General features: G+C 38.1%; 1 protein-coding gene across 1 annotated transcript in view; it reads left to right on the top strand.

Annotated features, from left to right (window-relative positions):
- Window positions 1-288: 288 nt before the first annotated feature.
- The window catches only part of LOC118767940 (cyclic nucleotide-gated olfactory channel-like), a 116581-nt gene continuing 109592 nt past the window's right edge, over window positions 289-7277 (top strand). The window contains 1 exon segment of the mRNA XM_036513420.1: window positions 289-379. The gene's annotated coding sequence lies outside the window, so the exon portion shown is untranslated.

The following is a 7277-nucleotide window of genomic DNA, read 5'->3' as shown; positions in this document are numbered from 1 at the left end:
TAATAATAATAAAATAAATAAGTAAGTAATTTGCACAAATAAGCAAGTCGATTTATAACACACACGCACACATTCACATGTTTGAATACATAGGCACACACACACACAACATGTATTCCACACACGCGCGCTCGCATATATATTAGCTTAAATACATTGTTAGCGAAAAATCAAAGCACAAATAGGACGCCCGTTAAAAAACCCCGCTCCCGCCACGACCCCCACCCACCCATAACCTCTACGTCACTCGACTAGAACAACAGAGCACATCCTCCACCCCCACCCCCACCACCACACATCCCTCTCCACTACCTGACGCCGCAACTATTTTATGGAATTCTCGTTATACGGAACACGCGGAATGGAGTGGAAGTTTTCCGTGAGTTCTCTCTTTCTCTCTCCGTGTGTATATATATATATATACATATATATATATATATATATATATATATATTATGTATTATGTATTACATGTATCGATCTATCAATTTATTGATTTACGAGTAAATCATCACACTGATTTAATTGTTTAAATATCTATGAAACCCTCTATGTGTTTAGAAAGAATCTCTCTCTTTCTCTCTCCCTATCTATCTATCTGTCTGTCTGTCTATATGTCTGTCTGTCTGTCTGTCTGTCTGTCTGTCTGTCTGTCTCTCTCTCTCTCTCTATCTATGAGCCTGTCTGTCTATCTGCCTCTCTGTCTGTCTGTCTGTCTATCTATCTATCTATCTATCTATCTATCTATCTGTCTGTCTGTCTATCTATCTATCTATCTATCTATCTATCTATCTGTCTGTCTGTCTATCTATCTATCTATCTATCTGTGTGTGTGTGTTTGTCTGTCTATCTGCCTCTCTGTCTGTCTGTCTGTCTGTCTGTCTGTCTGTCTGTCTATATAGCTAGCTAGCTACCTTCGGTGTATATGTGTGTGTGCGTCCACCACAAAGTTATCCCTGGTAGAATTCGAACCTCGAGAAACGCAACATGAATTTAATCAGCGACATTTGCATCGATTTTGCCGTTTAACTTATGTCGTGTTGTTGGCGAGTGTATTTGTGTTTATATTTACATACATACATACATACATACACACACACATACATACACACATACATGAGAATAACCTTTACATCCCATCTCAACACACGCCTAGACACGCTTATACATATATACTCCCCGACCCCCACATGCACACACACATGCACACACACACATGTAGATCGATAGACACAGACAGAGAGAAGCAGAGAGATAGTTGTGTTGATATCGACAGCAACGTTATCGTTGTTTGTGGAGTTTACCAACAACAACTCGGTAAATCGAGGCTGTTATATCTATGTAAGTTGTACCGTTTATATAATTCTTATATACACACTCACTCACAGGCACAAGCACACTTATACACACACGTACATACACGCATGCACACATGTAAATACCTACACACATACACGTAGATATACACTCATACACGCATACACGCAGGCATAGAGACCCATATCTCTGCGGAATTTCCCTTCTGCAAATATTGAAGTGGAACATTAAGCGTGCCAATTTCATTGTTTCACAAGGCTTATTCAAGGCTTTGGGCACTGTCCCTTCATCCAGACTGAGACAACAACAAATTCTCCCCCATCCCTAAACCATTCATGTTAATTGGTGTTACTGAACTATGATTACGGTGGTATGATATTATATCGGCGTAAGGGTTTTCGCTATTTAGATTAAATATAAACAAAAGTTTGTTGCACTTTGGAGGATACCCATCCATCCATCCATCCATCCATCCATCCATCCATCCACCCGAACCTACTTACCTACCTACCTACCTACCTACCTACCTTCCTACCCACTTACCTACCTACCTACCTACCTACCCACCTACCTACCCACCTACCTACCTACCTACCTACCTACCTACCTACCTACCTACCTACTTACCTACCTACCTACCTACCTACCTACCTACATACATACATACCTACTTACGTATTTATGTATGTATGTATGTATGTATGTATGTATGCATGTATGTATGTATGTAAGTATGTATGTATGTATGCATGCATGCATGCATCTGTCTATCTATCTACCCACCTATTTATCTATCTATCTCTCTCTTTCTCTCTCTTTCTCTCTCTCTCCCTCTTTCTCTCTCTTTCTCTCTCTCTCCCTCTCTCTATCTCTATCTATACGCACGGCCGGATTAAGACCCAAAGAGACCTTAAGCACTAAAAAGATTTCGCTGCTCTTCCTCTGTATATAAAAACAAAATATAAACAGTAACAATCTATGAAATAAAATGCAAAAATGTTTATTTCGGTATACTCTTCCACTTTATTTATATCTGAAAAGTTTTCTCCCACTTTGTTTAATTGCAAAGTATTTGATCGCATCCTCAAAATTAATCTTACGAAACACATCTGCTCCGATACTTAGTAGAGACAAGGCATCCATCCCGAATATTATTTTAGCAAGTTTCAAGTGATTTCTTTTGTGCTGTAAGCCATTTACTGTTTTTGTGTTGACTCCCCACCCAACTCCCTTGATACCCTAAGCACGTGCTTATTTTGCTTAATGATAATCCATCGCTGTATATATACTTGTATGTATGTATACTCTAATATAAATTGTACATTTACTTACGCTTTTCTCTCTCTCGTTCTCTCTGTCTATTTATATGACATGTGCACTCACACACACACACACACACACACACACACACACACACACACACACACACACATTCCTCTTTCTATTGAAACGTTAAACTAAACCGCATTTGTCAAACTTTGTTCTCCGGTGTTGGCCTTTTCATTGTTTGTTGCATACATATATATATATATATATATATATATACACATACATACATACATACATACAAACATACATACATACATACATACATACATACATATATATATATATATATATATACACACACACACACACACACACATATATATATATTATTCTTTCATCTGCTTAAGTCATTTGACTGGTTGAGGGCACCGCCTTAGTGTCTTTTTGTTTAATCGAACAAATTGACCCCAGGATTTACTTTTTTAAGCCTAGAACTTATTCTATCTGTCTCTTGTTAAGGGGATGTAAACACAACAACACCGGTTGTCAAGCAGTGATGGAGAGGGGACAAACACACAACGACATGCGCACATAGATATATGCACACACACACACATACACACACACATACACACACACATACACACACACATATGACGAGCTTCTTTCAGTTTCCGTCAACCAAATCTACTCACAAGGCTTTTGTTGGTTATATTAGAAGACACTCACCCAAGAGGCCACGTAGTGAGACTGAACCCGGAACCATGTGGTTGGGAAGCAAGCTCCTTACCACAAAGCCACGCCTGCGTTTATATATACAATATATGTACATATTATATGTATATATGTATGTGTCTGAGCGTCTATGGTAAATTTTAGACTCACTTTTTAAAAAATCTTTCCCCCAAAACGAGGCTCTTTCATTTGAATTGAAACATTTTGTGGGCAGTTAAGGTGGCGGGCAGTTTCGTCCGTCTTTAAGTTCTGAGTTCAAATTCTGCCGAGATCGACTTTGCCTTTTATCCTTTCGTTGTCGATGAAATAAATACCTGTTGAACATTAGGGGTCGATGTAATCGATTTATCCTCTCCCCTTACTGGCTCTGTGTCAAAAATTTGAAACCATTAACTGTGTAGTCATGAATGTATGTATATGTATACATGAATGTGTGTGTGAGTGTGTGTGTGTGTGTGTGGATTCATGCATGTATGCAAGCATGGTTGTCATTGCATAAGTGGATCTGTTTGTCTTGTCTTATGTAAGTATACCTTTTCATATATATCCATATCTACACGCTTGTATTCGCACATTTTTCATTCTAAAATTTTGGTATACTTTCATATTTTCGCAGTGCATTAAATGGCTTCGGTGATTTGCTAATTAGGCGTGTTCTTTCTGGTTTTGCCAACCCAGCTTATCAAGTAATGAAACAGTTTGTCACGTATTAATCTGCTCAAATAATTATCGATAAATATCTAAAGTTATAATCCAGATGAAGCAACAACATTTCTTTTCTTTATTGTTTGACGTAGACATATTTTTTTCTCTCACAAATCTTTAACTGAACAACTGTTTTCCTCTCCGATGCATAATTCCACCTTCCCCGCCACCAGATGCTTAGATCTAGTCTGTTATGCTTTCATTTCACTCAGGTTTTACAGGAACAGTCCATCAGTATTGTTTGATATTATAAATGAATGAATCCGCCACCAGTCACTGTCATTTCTTACATTTCTATCCACAGGATTATCCTTTCTCTGAATTGAAATATTTTAAGCCACAACATCTTGCGTCATCGGAAGATAGTTTTGTGATGATATTTTCAGTTCCTTACTTATGGCATGAGCGACATCCTCTATATAAATTACACACATTGTGCATCACTTGTATCCAGACCATCTCCCCTGGACCCCTCTTCCTTTTTGCTTATCAGATATTTCGTTGTGAATTCCTATTCATGTAATTCTAAAAGTTAACCTTCAAAGTGACAGCTAATAACGTGCTGGTGTTGTTCCGAAACTACTTTGCTTATCTAGGTTGCTGTCACTTTCGAACTCTCTGGTAACAGAGTTGTGTGCGATCTTCTATTGATAGGCTGACAACTTTTTATCAGATAGCCTGCTGCGGTAGAATTGCACCGTCTTTGTGTGTGTGCATGTGTGCGTGCGCGCGCGCATGTGTGAGTGTGGTCCTCGGTCATCAGTCAAAGAATATTTTCTGTAAAACTACTTTCCAACTCTTGAGACAGAAATGACGATAGAGATATTATCGTGTTTTTTCTTTATTCTCTCATATTTAATAATCAGGTAGGAGTATGTATTATGACCAAAGCCCATCCTTATAACCTTTGAAAAGGCCGTGACTAGTTCAAGGTCTTCTTCATAGCCTCCATGTTCTTAGGATATTATAAGATCGTTTTAGAAAGAATGTTTCTGTTTACGTCTGGATCAGTTACGTTCCTTTCCAATTTCTACAGCAAAAAAAAAAAAACGTTTAGATTCCACTGATAGTATAAAGAAGCATCATGGCGGGACTGTTCCTTTGAAACATGTCAAACTAAATCCAATGAACCTCTTCGGAATTGTGACTCAGGACGAAGTCCTTTTGCCTATGATCTTGATAATGGTAACTGGAACTTTAGCAACCGCGTATGACGATCAGAATCCAATGCCTTCTCATAATCCAGCAGAAGTGTAACTAAGTCCCCCTTATGTTGTCTCACCTCTGACATCAAGGTTTTTCTTAATCGAGATTCATTCAGCACAGCCCCAAATTCCTTTCTCTAAAGTTACGTGTCCAGCTGTGATGATGAAACCTGTTCAGCTGGCAGAAACGTTAGCACGCCGAGCGAAATGCTTAGCAGTATTTCGAATGTCTTTACGTTCTGAGTTCAAATTCCGCCAAGGTCGACTTTGCCTTTCATCTTTTTGGGGTGGATAAATTAAATATCAGTTGCGTACTGGCGTCGATCTAATCAACTGGTCCCTTCCCTCAAAATTTTAGTCCTTGTACCTAGTGTAGAAGAGGATATTATTAGTGTCACAGGAATCTTGGAGGAATAGGTCCAGACAGACTATAAACTTTATACAGGAGATTCCAGTAGGTTTTCGCTAGCTTGGTATACTTACATCTCTATTGGTATGTTGCTAAGAAAGGTCGATAAAATACATTCAATAAAGAGTCAATTCTTTTATTCCAGTACCTCAGGCTCATGTCTTTACCTGGAGAATATCTCTTCTATAGACCGGCTATTACTAGCTCTCTCTTAGTGCAACTAGCGAAGATCTATCCTTTCAGGTGAGATACAATCTCTTATTTATCACTGGCCAAGAGAAACTACATTTCTTGTTACTGAGGCAGTTATACTGTAGTTTGCTGGAATAGTTTTAATGCATAGATTTTCGGGCGAGTATTTCTTTTCGAATTTTGTTTAAGTGGGTTAGCTTTGTTATTTTTGGATCACATGGAACAGTTGAGCTGCATTTTGAAGTTCTTCATCGGCTCTCAAGTTGTTAGTGTTATTACTGTTCATTACATGTAGGATGCACTTGTTTCTCTCTATGGATTCATCAGCTGTTGTTTGGGTGATATGATGCGGCCATTCAGAAGCCATTTAGACGGACCTTATACTTTTGCCTCCGCCCCTTCATTTAACATAGATCTTGTCAGTGTCTCTGCTGATGTAGAACTTACCATTGGGGTTAGCAGCTTTCTTGTCTCGATCTCTAAGATGTTGATTTATTCAAGAATCCAATTAAGTATCACAAGATGATACTGGTATCGTGAAAGTATTATGGGTTATGTTCTTATTGAATGTCGATAATTCTGGCTTCTATAAATTCCGAAGTTCATTGAAGTAGTAAAATCTTACCTGTCATGTGACGTTTAACTTTGGAAGAATATTTTTTGCTACCATGAGCAATATGAGGAAATATGGTATGCATATTGGCGCTTTTACAGAATGACGAGATGAATGCTAATTTTCAAAAGAAATATATTTATTACTTTAAAATAAAACTAAATAAAACAAATTCCTCATTTGTATATTTGCAATAAATATATGTTAGTATTTTTCGAAACTTTATCAACATAATCGCATTCAACTCCATGGAAAACCGATCTTTGCAAAATTTCATGAAATCTTTCAGATCATCGGGCACTCAGTCTGCGCCTTTTATGTTAATTCTCACTCTCTCTCGTACGCTCTCTCCCTCTTTTTCTGTTTGATATAAAACATGACTGGAGAAACCGACCGACCAACCAACCAACCAACCAACCAACATTAATACTGATTTCAAATTTTGGCACAATGCCAGCACTTCAGAGAAAGGGGATAAGTCGATTACATCGACCCCAATGTTCAACTGGTACTTATTTTATCGACCCCGAAAGAATGAAAAGCAAAAGTCAACGTCGGCGGAATTTGAACTCAGAACGTGAAGACGGACGGAATACTGCAAAGCATTTCATCCAGCGCGCCGTCTTAACCAATATTTATATTGGCTGTTATTATTCAGAGATTCTTTAGCTTTACTCACGACACAAGCGTATGCAATATTCTCGCCAATTCCGAGGTTTATCATTAGACATAGGGGAAATAAACAAGCCATTGATATCCATATTTTCTGTCTGGTCAAGAATCTTTTCGCAGTTGACTACTAAATATGAATATCTAAACTGATCAAACTCCA

This window comes from Octopus sinensis, linkage group LG25 (genome assembly GCF_006345805.1).
Source record: "Octopus sinensis linkage group LG25, ASM634580v1, whole genome shotgun sequence".
In the NCBI taxonomy this organism is placed as follows: Eukaryota; Metazoa; Mollusca; class Cephalopoda; order Octopoda; family Octopodidae; genus Octopus; species Octopus sinensis.
This window is presented reverse-complemented; position numbering and strand designations above follow the sequence as displayed.